The sequence below is a fragment of the Panthera onca genome, assembly GCF_046562875.1.
Source record: "Panthera onca isolate mPanOnc1 chromosome E1 unlocalized genomic scaffold, mPanOnc1 haplotype 2 h2.Chr16_ul_7, whole genome shotgun sequence".
In the NCBI taxonomy this organism is placed as follows: domain Eukaryota; kingdom Metazoa; phylum Chordata; class Mammalia; order Carnivora; family Felidae; genus Panthera; species Panthera onca.
Window position 1 is genome coordinate 371,564 of NW_027675821.1, and position 13,402 is coordinate 384,965.

Below are 13,402 nucleotides of genomic sequence, written 5' to 3' on the forward strand. Positions count from 1 at the left end.
TGTTAGTTCTAGTTCTGTGAAATGCTGTTGGTATTTTGATAGGGATTGCATTACATTTGTAGATTGCTTTGGGTAGTATGGATATTTTAACAATATTCTTCTAATTCGTGAGCCCGGAATGTCTTTCCATTTGTTTGTGTTATCTTCACATTCTTTCATCAATGTTTTATAGTTTTCTGAGTACAGATCTTTCACCTCCTTGCTTAAGTTTATTCTTGGTATTTTATTATTTTTGGTGCCATTGTACATGGGATTGTTTTCTTAATTTCGCTTTCTGCTGCTTCATTATTAGTGTCCATACAAACAATTTTAGATAACATATGTTAGTTTAAATTTTTATTCCTTAATTTTTACATTGAAAAAATGTAGACCTATATTGAATATCTTGGTAAAAATTGCAAATACAAGAAAAAGTTTAATAACTGAATATAAAGGTTTTTTTGTTTTAAGTTAGTATTTTTAGCTTAAAGAAGTTTACAAATTACAAAACGAAAATTATCTCTTCACCTCAATCTTTCCCTACAATTCTTCATAGTACACACTTAATAATTTGGTAGGTATTTTTCCTGGATATTTGTTATATACATTTTAATTGGTCTCATATTGATTAATGGTGAAGTTACCTCTAAAATTTTTGCTATTACAAATAATGCTATAAAGAGCATCCTTGTTCATCAATTCTTGCACATTTGTGTAAATATTTTTATAGGATAGATTTCTAGAAATGAAGAAGCTGGGTCATAGGATATGCATATACCTATAGGAACATGGTTTATGTCAAGTCATGTTATCTTGTCCAGCTTTATTGAGATATAATTGACAAATATAAATTGCATATATTTAAAGTGTACAACATAATGATTTGATATACATATACATTGTGAAATGATTACCAGCTATCAAGTAAAGAACATCTCCATCACCTCACATAGTTACCTTTTTTGTGTGTGATGAGAACACTACTCTCTTAGGATATAGTCTCTCAGCAAATTTCAAAGATACAATATAGTATTATTAACTATAGTCACCATGCTGTACATCAGATTCCCAGAACTTGTTCATCTTATACCTAAAGTTTGTATCCTTTGACAAACATCTGCCCATTCCCTCCACCCTCCAGAATATGTCATATACATAGAGGTTACATTTTCTTTATTCATCTGTTGGTGAGCATTTAGGCTGTTTCCATTTCTTGGCTATTGTGCATAATGCTGCAATGTTTGAAGTGCACATAGCTCTTTGAGACAGTGCTTTTATTTCCTTTGGGTATATATCCAAAAGTGAGCTTGCTGGATGATATGATAGTTCTGTTTTTAATTTTTAGACAAAACCTCTGTACTGTTTTTGGAATTGGCTATTCCAATGGATTTTAAATTATCTGCATATTTTATAGTTTTATTGAGGTATATACTTGACATATTTAAAGTATACAATTTGAAAATTTCTACATATGTATATACTTGTGAAAACTCAATCCCATTATACCCCTTTGTAAGCCCCCATTCTCTTTCCACAACCCCCCCTCACTACTTCCCAAGCAAACACTAACCTGCTTCTGTCACTACAGATTGTTTGTATTTTCTAGAACTTTATATAAATGATATCATGCAGTAAGTACTCATTTTTTTAGTTTGATTTCTTTCACTCAGCTTAATTATACTGAGATTCATCTATGCTTTGGTACATATCAGGTTTATTTCTTTTTATTGCTAAGCAGCGTTCTCTCTTATGGATGTACCATGATTTGTTCATCCATTCATTAATTGATGATGTTTGGATTGCTTCTAGTTTTTGGCTATTACAAATAAAGCTGGTGTAAACATTCATTTATGTGTCTTTGTGTAGTCATATACTTTCACTTATCTTGGGTAAATACCTGATGGTAGGATAACTGGGTCATATGGTAGGTATATTTGAATTTTTTAGAAACTGCTAAACTGTGCTTGCAAAGCAGCTGAATTATTTTACATTGTTATGAACAATTTATGACAGTTTCAGATGCTTCTCATCCTTGTCAATCCTGGAATTGGTGAGCCTTTAAAAATTGTCATTCTAATAGATGTATGGTGTTTTCTCGTTGTGGTTTTAATTTACATTTCCTGAATGATCAAATGATTTTGAATATATCTTCATGTGCTTTTTTTGCTACCTGTATATCTTATGCCCATTGAAAATGTGTTTGTGTTCCTACTATTGCATTTTGAATGTATATATTCTGAATACGAGTCCTTTACTGGATATGTGAGAGAGAGCACAGGCAAGGGAGGAATAGAGAGGAAAGAGAATCCCAAGCAGGCTCTGCCCTGTCAGCACAGAGCCCTATGCGGGGCTTGAACTCACCAACTGTGAGATCATGACCTGAGCCAAAATCAAGAGTCGGAATTTAACCAGCTGAGCCACCCAGCCACCCCAATTTTTGAAGAATATCTTTCAACTTAAGTTCATACTTCTGAAGAAGTCTAGTCTACAACTATTTCTTGTATGGATTGTGCTCTTGATGTTTTATCTATAAGGTTTTTGTTTAAACCTAAATCACATAGAAGTCAGAAAACAAATCAAAATAATTGATTGAAATTTGCACAAATGTTTCATTGTTTCTTTGAAGGAAAGGAGAAACCACTCTCAAGTTATTACACTGAAAAAAAATTTTTGAGGTAGACAACTTGACAAATTTTCCAATCCAGAAAGTGTTTCTGTGGTTTAGAAATGAGAACAACTAAGCCTTGTCAATTTCTCTGAACGTAGAAGCCTGCAGACCACCAGAAGCACTGAAATGTTCTTTTATAAGTTACTTTGTTCAGATTACATTAATTTAAAATGTAAATTTATAATAAGTTTCTTCCAAACACAGATAAACCCTTTCAAAATTGGCCTCATTTACTATATGAAGAGGAAAATGACATTAGAGTTATTTAACTTGAAGAGTCTTGAAAAATTAAGATGTTGCTTGACACAGATCTATGCTTGTCTAGAAAATGAGGCAGAAGAATCCTGATTCTGTGTTTTGTCACACTTTGTAAATCTGGATTTTCAGCTCTAGCTGCTCATCAGAGATGACCTGTGCATTAACATGCAGAAAAAAAAGCTCCATAATTTCAACTTCTCACTCAAACCAAGCAATAATTTCTTACTGAAATTTTCATTTGTACAATTTAGATTTCTTTCTTTCTTTTAATAAATAGGCATTACTTTTTGCGTGATAAATGAGATGATTTTTTGGATGAAGATTTTAATATTGTGCAATATTTTGTGCATTTGTTTAATGCATTTTGTGTGTGTGTGTGTGTAATGAGAGAGAGAGAGAGAGAGAGAGAGAGAGAGAGAGGAAAGGAGGAGAGGAGAGAAGGAGATGGAATGATTTGAGGCAAAGCTTTCATTAGAGTCTCATCTGGATCTGTAATCTCCCCTAAAACCACTGGTATAGAGGGTCTTAGCTAGAACACGATGAAATCAGTCCTATTCTTTTCAGGTAAAACCATTATATATGTAAAATTGACAAATTGCATGATTTTTTTGCACCTAATGACAAGTATAAAAATTAGAGCTTTGAGTAAAGAATATTGCAGTATCTTAAATTCTAATCTATATCATTTTGATTATTGCTGGGCACTATTTACTATATAATTAAAATGTGTAATTATGTTTTTATGATAGGTTTTCTTTTTACATTCTATATTTAATGTTAATGCTCCTCTAGACTATCAGTTAATTCTATTCACATTTTTAGTTTGCATTTTTATCTTATGTTCTTAATGAGTTTGCTAATGCAGTTTTTTTCCTTCTGTTTCTGAACCATTATTATAGTTAATGGAATGCTGGATTTTTCAGATTTCCTTAAGACTGTGAATGATGTTTGTTATTTGGTCTCCCAGGATCCAGGTAAAAAAAAAAACGATTCTTCAAAATTGCAGAAAAGAATGATTTTGATTGTCACTGATTTTAGGGTGGGATGGTTATATGAATTTATGTTTTTTTCAGATCTCTTACATAGTTTTTTCCCCTGTAGCCTAGGTTGAGAAAAATTAGACACGAGTTATTTCATAAAAGGCACTAAAAACCTGTCCACCCCAATGAGTATCCTAATTTTCTATCCATAATCTCCACTTATTCCTGCATGCAACTGCTAGATTTTCTTAACACACGATTTTTGTCATATCATTCTCCTGCTCAAAAATTTAGATGCTTTTCCTGTGATGAAATGAATGTGGTCCAAACCCTTATGCTTGACATCCTCACCCCCTTATAATTTTTCTTGCCACTTTCCTCTTGGTAGAATCTTTTCCAGGCAAGAACCCCATGCTCCAGTTATAGACACAAATGTCTATACGTGCCAATTTCATTCTTGTTTCCAGGCCTTTCTTTGTTCATGTGTTTTTTTCTTTTTTTCCCTTTGAAATCTCATATCTGTTTTCTTCTCCATTGTGAATAGTACTTTCTTTGCTCTCTTTGGAATCTGCTTGTATTTCTCCCTAAAAATTTCCGACACTGATGGATCTCCTAACAACTTTTAGTTTACACTCCTATAAATAGCAAAGAAAGTGATTGGAAGAAATATTCATGTTACTGATAGAAACAGTGCTTCCAATATTCTGAGATCTCTAGGGTTTGCGACCTAATTTTAACAGTTCTTTGGGTTAAAACAAATCAAAACAAAAACCAGTTCCTTGGTTTTGCCATTAGGCAAGATCAAATTCCTATGATCTGTCCTTGGGATTATATATTTCTGTCAACCAGCCTGTATTTTCTTGGAATCAAGGATATATGAATGTGATAATCTTTATATACCTGGATAAGAAGCAAGAGGCAAGAAAAACTCTTTAATGTTTATTCATTAATGTAGTGAATGTTATTTAATACATTACCGTATGCATCAGTTAGCAATATAGATGTGATGCTTGGCTTGCTTTCCCTCTTTGAATTTCTTCCTACTTGGCATTTTGATTAACTCCTATAGCACTGGGTTTCCTCTTTGTCTACTTGGTTTTCAGGTTATAGCTTTTTCTTGACTAGATTTGTAAGTGTGTTTGGGTACCTAAGTACTGCCTGCTTGTCGAGCCACAGTTGAGCTATCATGTATTCCTTTGTTTTTCAAGTTCTGGTTTTCTATTTTGACCTTATTTATTATTTATGGTCAAATGTTCTGAGACCAACCAAGAAGTGCCAAATTTCTTTTCTTCCTCTTAAAACAGTATGCCTAATTCTCAAATACACTATTTTTAGTAAAATATCCAAGCAATATAATAGTATATAAATGTAAAATACCCTCTTTAATCCTTCCTATATTAAAGTTAATGTTGACTTTAGCATCTTTTATTATATGCATTTATGAATGTATATATTTACATATTTTGTAAGAGAAAATGAGTTATCAGTTACTAGGCAGAAGAGAACTAGAGTACCTGGGTCTTATAGAGGCAAGTGAAAAGATCAAGCATACAGTTAGAAATCAAGAGACCCTAAGAAAATAAAAGGGAAAAATATGATCATCTTATACTTTAAGAGAAAGGGATCATGCTATGTACTTTGTTGTCTAGCATGATTTTTTTTTTTTTAACTGAGTAATATGTCTTGGAAAGTTTTCCCCATGCCAGTAAGTGTAGGTCAGCCTTTTACTTAAAAAAAATTGTTTTTAAGTTTATTTTTATTTATTTTGAGAGAGATACAGAGCAAGTGAGGGAAGGGCAGAAAGTAAGGGAGATAGAATCCCAAGCAGGCTCCATGCTGTCAGTGTAGAGCCTGATGTGGGGCTTGATCTTACAATCCATGAGGTCATGACCTGAGCCAGAATAGTCGGATGCTTAACCAACTGAGCCACCGAGGTGCTCGATCCTTTTATTTTTTAATAGCTGCATGGTGTCTGAAAAATGTAGATGTACTATAATTTATTTAACTAATCCTTTATTGATTCTAATTATCTTCCTATTATAGACACTTTCACAATGAATATCTTTTCTTATATTTTATATTTTATACATATTTATTTTCACATTATAGTTTATATATGTGTGCTTGTGTCCTTAAGTTCCTTTCAAGGCAAAATTAGTTGCCAGTTATTAGGTAGAGGAGAACCAGAGGGACCCCTATGTGTGCATTGGGGCATGCCTTCAACACTCAGACAGATAGTTTTCAACTCTTCCTTAGCCTTCACTTCCTGCGTGTGTATATCCTCAACGTAAGCCAGACCTGAGAGTTCAGAACCTACTCTGGTATTCCTGGGTACAGACCTGTTTATGTGTGTGGCCATCTAGATGCTCAGGAATATGTTGGAACTTTTCAAAGGCCTCTACAGACGTCTCATTTCCCAGATTTTCCTTTTAAGCTTGTTTGTTAGCCTATTATTTGCCCCAATTGTTTTTTTTTTAATGGCATGAATCTACATTTATTGACTTGTAAATAGGTCCATGGCATATTTTTAGTGAAAAGGCAGTATACTATATGTACTGTTTTAATTGAGTGAAATGTTCACAATCGTTGATGAACGTAAAGAGACATAGAAAGGTATCCAAGTAGGATATTAATCAAAATGCATCATTTTTTGCATGCCCTGGTTGGGAAATTTGTGTTGCTTTTATCTTTCTTCTTTGTACAGTTGTGGGTTTATTTGATTTTTAAAAATCAGTGGGTCGGGGCCCCTGGGTGGCTTAGTCAGTGGAGTATCTAACTCTTGATTTTGGCTCAGGTCACAATCCCAGGGTTGTGGGATCGAGCCCCAAGTCAAGCTCCACATTAAGCATGGAGCCTGCTTGGGATTCTCTCTCTGTCTCTCTCTCTCTCTCTCTCTGTCTCTCTCTCTCTCCCTCTCTCCCTCCCTCCCTCCCTCCCTCCCTCTGCCCCTCTCCCCTGTTCTCTCTCTCTCTCCAAAAAAAAAAAATTTTTTTTAATCCTAAAAAATATTAGTATGTCATTGGAAGAGCAGCAATAGCATTTAAGAGCAGGGCTCCTGAATCTGACTGGTTTTTGTTCATTTGTCTCAAGTTTTTACTTAAACTAATTAGTTAGTATATAGTATAATACTGGTTTCGGGAGTGGAATTTAGTGCTTCATCATTCACATGTAACATCCAGTGCTTGCTCCAACTATTACCCACCACTTCAGACCGTTATAATGTTAACTAATTGCCTCTGATTGTGTTTGAGGAGTACTTCCAGGGAAAAGGCTCTTTGCCTTGGGCAAGCTTTGAGTCCGGTCAAATAAGGCAGCTTGGCAAGTAGGGTCTTCCAGGGAGCCACAAGACAGGTCTAATAATGACAGTTCTTAGAGAATGGGGCTTTGAAGAAGTTCCAAACTCATTCTTCTCCATTGGCTGTCAGGCGGCTGTTTTTCATCATGAGGGTAGGCTCTTAGTTTTCAAGGCTCCTGGGAAGCTGGGATGGTAAGATGGGAATAATGGCAAGCTAAAATGCCACAAAGCTCACTATTACTGAAGTTCAGCCGTTTTTCTGAAAGAAAACACTCTTTGGATTACTCTAAGCCTTTGATTTATAGCCAGAGTTTTGAAAAAAGTTGATTCTGACAGTTTGCGTCCGTGTTCTCACAGCTTTTATGGAGGAGAGGATTCCCAGAGGTCCTTCCTCTGCTACTTTTGCTCGCCTGGTCAATAACAACTGGTTGGTTGGATGAGTGAATAATGCCCAGTTCTTCCGCCATGATTGTGCAAATCTAAGAACTTGTGGATCACTAGGCTTGTTATATCCTGAATTCTGAGAAAATGTAGTCTGACAAAAAGTGATTCGCTCTCTGAAGTTGATTATGGGAATTGTGTTTCCTTATCAAATTAAGGGGTGCGGTAGTCGGAGGATCACTTAAATTTAGCATTAGGACACAGGTATCAATCTGTTTAGATTTTAAGGAGGACATCTGTTTAGGGAAAATTCTCTCATTAATATGAATATTTTCATTTAACTGTGTTCTGTCCAATTCATTTTTAAAAAATTATTTATTTAAAGTCAAATTAGTTAACATACAGTGTTGTATTGGTTTCAGGAGTAGAATCCACTGATTCATCACTTACATATAATACCCAGTGCTCATCCCAACAGGTGCCCTCCTTAATACCCCTCACCCATTTAGCCCATCCCCCATCCACCTCCGCTCCAGCAACCCTCAGTTTGTTCTCTGTATTTAAGAGTCTCATTGTTTTTATCTTATTTTTCCTTTCCTTCCCCTATGTTCATCTGTTGTGTTTTTTAAATTCCATATATGAGTGAAAACATATTTGTCTTCTTCTAACTGACTTATTTCACTTACACAATACACTCTAGTTCTATCCATATTGTTGCAAATCTTTCCAATTCATTTTTGATGTTAAGGACTGTTAGCATAAGAAAATGAAGTTTCTGTGGAGAAATAGAAGACCTTTAAATAGTGGTTAAACCATTGCTAAACTCTTTGTAATATAAAAAATCTGAAGAGAAATTTTGCATCTATTCTGTTCTTTCTTTTACACTATTTTTTCTAAATTACATTTTAAAACAATGATGCCCTCAAATTTTAGATTAAGCTGCCTTGCTATTATAGATTATACCACTGATAGATATGAAATTATTTTAGTTACAAGGCTTAACTAAGCGGTGAATACAGAATAATCAGATAATCCAGAGCTTTTTAGCACAATGCCTATAGCTTTTAGCACAATGTTTGGCATATAGATAGCATTCAATAAATACCACCTATCTTTGCTAATATTATATCAATAGTGATAATAGCAAATATTACATTTTATATTAGGAATGTGGTCCTAATATAAATTGGGCAAATGGAATTGGGCAAATGCCTACTTGCAGGTAAATTTTTAGAAAACCCTATGCCTATGTAAAGGTATTGTACCCTGGTAGGCTGTTGACACAAAATCAGCCCCTCCAAGAAAAGCTGTTGATTCTCATGATAAAATAACTTCTTTGTTTATTATATTTTTGCAGCATTCCAGAATGCCTTGAAGATTTTCTGTAGGATAAAAAGTGGTCGAGTTGCGACTGATGAACTGGCTGCTGTTTTGGATAGCATGGATATTCCTGTAATTCCTGAAACTTTTCCAGGAAGTGATAAAACATGCTAGTATAGACAGTGAGTTATTTGAATTACTATGTAAATATACCTTTCTTGGATATCAGTGCTCTGATTCATCCTTTATCTCTCCTTCTTGATTCTTACCTCTTGCCACCTATCAATGTTGCTTACTGGTGTCTGTGGTAAGAGATAGTCTAGAAAAATTAAATGAGAAATTTCTAAAATTATTAGATTTTGGTATGTTTGATAAAAATCTAAGAGAAAAATGTATTTATTTTCTTTTCAAACTTTCCTCTCTTTTCCATTTCTTGTTTGTGGAGAGATGGTTTCTTTAATGTCAAGGGCATTGGCTTCACAAATTAGGAGACCTAAATTTCTTGAATTTTTAACTTTATTAGATAGCTTTGATTACACAATCTTCTCATGCTATTCAGTTACTCTTTGCAAAATGTAGATTTTTAAAAAAACATTATGAATATATTTAGCAGATGTTTTGTATTACATGTTTATATGTCACCAGGGGTGTCTGATAATAATGGATTGATAAATGATTGATTCATTGATTATCCATGTATTTAATGAGTCAGTCATTTAATATCTACTGTGCTTGGAACTATGCAAGGTGATACAGAGATGAATAGAACACATTTCTTTTTCCAAAGGAGTTCACATTCTAGCGTGGAAAGAGTCAAATAAAATGAAAATTTAATGTCGTATATAGCAAATACTGTTACAGAATGTAGTTAGGCTGCAAATGTATACTGGAAACACCAGGGAAAGATAATCAGAGAATGTGATGTCTGAGCTAAATCTTGAAGGATCAATAGGGGTTAGTTGGTTGAAGGTGGTAATGAAGAATGAGAAAGACATTTTAGACTGAGGGAACAGTTTGTGTAAATATGGCAGGAACATTATCAGACATGGCATCCTTTTCCATGGGCTTCCACAGGTTTTTGTCATTTGTCAGTGGTGGCTTTTAGGGGGTCTTTGGTGGCTGGGATGTAGTGTGAAGATAGAACCAGGCTGCATGGATTTTAGTAGGTAGTCATTTATGGTGAGTTCTGGGTTGATAGACATAAGTGGAGGGATGTTCTGGAGCATAAAGATGCCCATAAAATAGGGATTTTAAAGCTTAATCTCAAGTCATATTATTAAATAGCCTTTAGGGCATGCTCTACCAGAAGCAACAGAAATTACATATGAAACCACTGTGGCTTTTTTTTTTTTTTTTTTTTTTTCCTTTTTTTGGCTTATGGAATTCTGGTCTGGATTTCTAGGCTTTGTACTTGGGGAGCTAAACTGAAAAATTATGCTGATTTCATAGATTGTTGTAGGAATTAAATAGAACCCATTGGCACTAGAATAGTCTCAAGAAATAGGAAGCAGAAACCTGGGAATTATCCTTGACAACTCTTGTTTTCTCTGTTCTCCTCATGCAACCGTTGTGAATTACTATTATTTTAAACTTCTAGATATCTCTTAAATCTCTCTATTTTCCACCATTTCCTTAGTCCAAGTTACCATAATTTTTCCTTAGGACCATCACTGTTCATCCTAACAAGTCCACCCACATCCAGTCTTTTTTTTTTTTTTTTTTTAATGTTTATTTATTTTTGAGAGAGACAGAGACAGAATGCGAGTGGGTTAGGGGCAGAGAGAGAGGGAGAATCCGAAGCAGGCTCCAGGCTCTGAGCTGCCAGCACAGAGCCCAACGGGGGGCTCGAACTCACGAGCTGTGAGATCATGACCTGAGCCGAAGTCGGACGCTCAACCGACTGAGCCACCCAGGTGCCCCCACCCACACCCAGTCTTATCCCCCTTAACACTATGGCCAGAATGATCTTTTCAAAACACACATCTGTGGGGCGCCTGGGTGGCTCAGTCAGTTAAGTGTCCGACTTTGGCTCAAGTTATGATCTCAGGCTTGTGGTTTCAAGCCCCATGTTGGGCTCTGTGTTGACAGTTCGGAGCCTGGAGCCTGCTTCAGATTCTGTCTCCCTCTCTCTCTCTGCCCCACCTCCCCTCTCAAAAATAAATAAACATAATAAAAAAATAAAAAAACCCCACACATCTGATCATGTTACCTCCTTGCATAAACTCTAATAATACTTCTTGGGATGAAGAGCCCTTTAAGGTCACGTACAAGGACTTGCAATGTCTGGCCTTTACCTTAGATCTCCAGCGTCATCTCAGACCACATTCTGCTTTGCTTACTGTGCCCTCTTAGAGTTTCAGTTATATACCAGGCTTCCTCCTGCCATAGCCTTTACATATATTCTTTTCTTTTCCTGGAGCATTCTTTCCCTCCTAGTGAATTACGACTCATACTTTGGATCTAAACTCCACTCTATTCTTTAAGGATGCTTCCATGACTTTTCTGACTAGGTCAAGTTCTCATACACTCTCACAGCACTAATCACAGTTGCAATTTTTATTTCTTATATTTTTAAAAATTTTTTTCATTGTTTATTTTTGAGAGAGATAGAGAAACAGAGTGTGAGTGAGGGAGAGGCAGGGAGAGAGAGGAAGACACAGAATCTGAAGCAAGGTCCAGGCTCTGAGCTGTCAGCACAGAGCCCAATGCGGGGCTCGAACTCACAAACCACGAGATCACGACCTGAGCCAAAATGAGACGCCCAACCGACTGAGCCACCCAGGTACCCCTATTTCTTATGGTTTTGTGAAGATCTGTATCTCAAATAAGACTAAATACCAAGAAAGCAGATATCATGTGTACTTTTGCTCAATATTGTATCCTCAGTACTCCATACAGTGCTTGTGGCACATATTAACTGCTCAACAAATATATGTTGAATGAATTAATAAGTCTCACCCTTCACTCCATCTCCTCCAACCAGAGAGAATAAGATTTTTTCATTTTGTCATTTTTAATAACCTGGTTGTGACTTAAGGTAAAATTCCTCATAGGGGAGGTCCTTGTCTTTTGACTAGGAAAATCATTTTAACAGGTATGTTTGATTATGAGAGCTAAAGCCTATTGGGAGATACCTAGTTTGAGCAAAAAGGTAAGGTAAAGTACTCTATATAAGACAACAACAGGAACTTAGAATACAACAGTGGCTAATCGGCAGCTGGAAGAGGAACACTGAGGGAACCTAAGATTGGATGGGGGTCTAGCAATCAATAGAGAGTGGCTGTAGAACTTTAGGACAATACTATGTAGTGCTTGCTGTGCTATAAAGAAATCCCTTACTCTCATTAATTTCAAGTTATCTAGTAAGAGTTGGTTATATACAATAGCCTTGTGTTAGTCATGTGGTGGGTGGATTTAAAGGAAAAGGGTCTGTAGGTTCTGTGTTAGGTAGGCTTGGGGTGGAGAGAAGATAGCACCTATAGGATGTGATAATGTGAGAGAGATCAGGAGTCCACGGGAATAGAAAAAACGAAAATCAACTGCCAGAGTATAAAACACTCAGGAATCTTCAAATTTTGGAGGGAGTATTGATTGCTGTTCATATAATGTATGGTGTGGGGTCGGGGCTATTTTACTTAAACATTAAAGGAAAGGACACCCTCAGAATGCCAAAAGTTTTGGGTTACCCCGGTAAGAGATATGGATTCTTCTGTAACAGAATTTTGAAGTAAGGAGTGATATAAGTCGGTTATCCTGCTAGTAGAAGTCGTAGCACCCTGGTATAGGTACTGGTTTTTTTTTGTTTTTTTTTTGTTTTTTTTTTTTTCAACGTTTTTTATTTATTTTTTTTTGGGACAGAGAGAGACAGAGCATGAACGGGGGAGGGGCAGAGAGAGAGGGAGACACAGAATCGGAAACAGGCTCCAGGCTCCAAGCCATCAGCCCAGAGCCTGACGCGGGGCTCGAACTCACGGACCGCGAGATCGTGACCTGGCTGAAGTCGGACGCTTAACCGACTGCGCCACCCAGGCGCCCCAATATAGGTACTGTTTTAACATCTTGTTTTTGTATTTGGTTTGGTTTTTTGGAGCAGTACTGATAACATGGAGAATATCTTCATGAGTATGCATGATGAAGAGGAATGCTGCTGGAATTTGCAAGGAAGTCCAATAAGCATTTGCTTCATTAAGATCTGGCAAGAGGAATATGGAAAATCACTTGATGACAGTTCTGGTAGTTTGGTTTCTGAGATAGGATATTGGTGCAGTAGTTTTTTCTCTCGTGGTATTTACCGATCTAGTAATTGAATTGGGTGAAAAGTAGTAACTAGTACGATTTTTGATGAGAAGGTCTCTGATATTGTGGAGCTATTGTGGAGATTATGGAAATGTGTTAATAGTCATTTAACACCTTCAAAGTAATGTTGCCTTGAATATGACTTTGATGATTAGGATACTTTTTTTTCACATTAGATAGTTACATTTTCCAGGTTGAATGGAAAGGAAAGTTCCAATATGAGCT

General features: G+C 35.9%; 1 pseudogene; it reads left to right on the top strand.

Annotated features, from left to right (window-relative positions):
• Nucleotides 1-13,402, top strand: part of LOC145715189 (EF-hand calcium-binding domain-containing protein 13-like) — a 98,954-nt pseudogene that overhangs the window by 24,521 nt on the left and 61,031 nt on the right.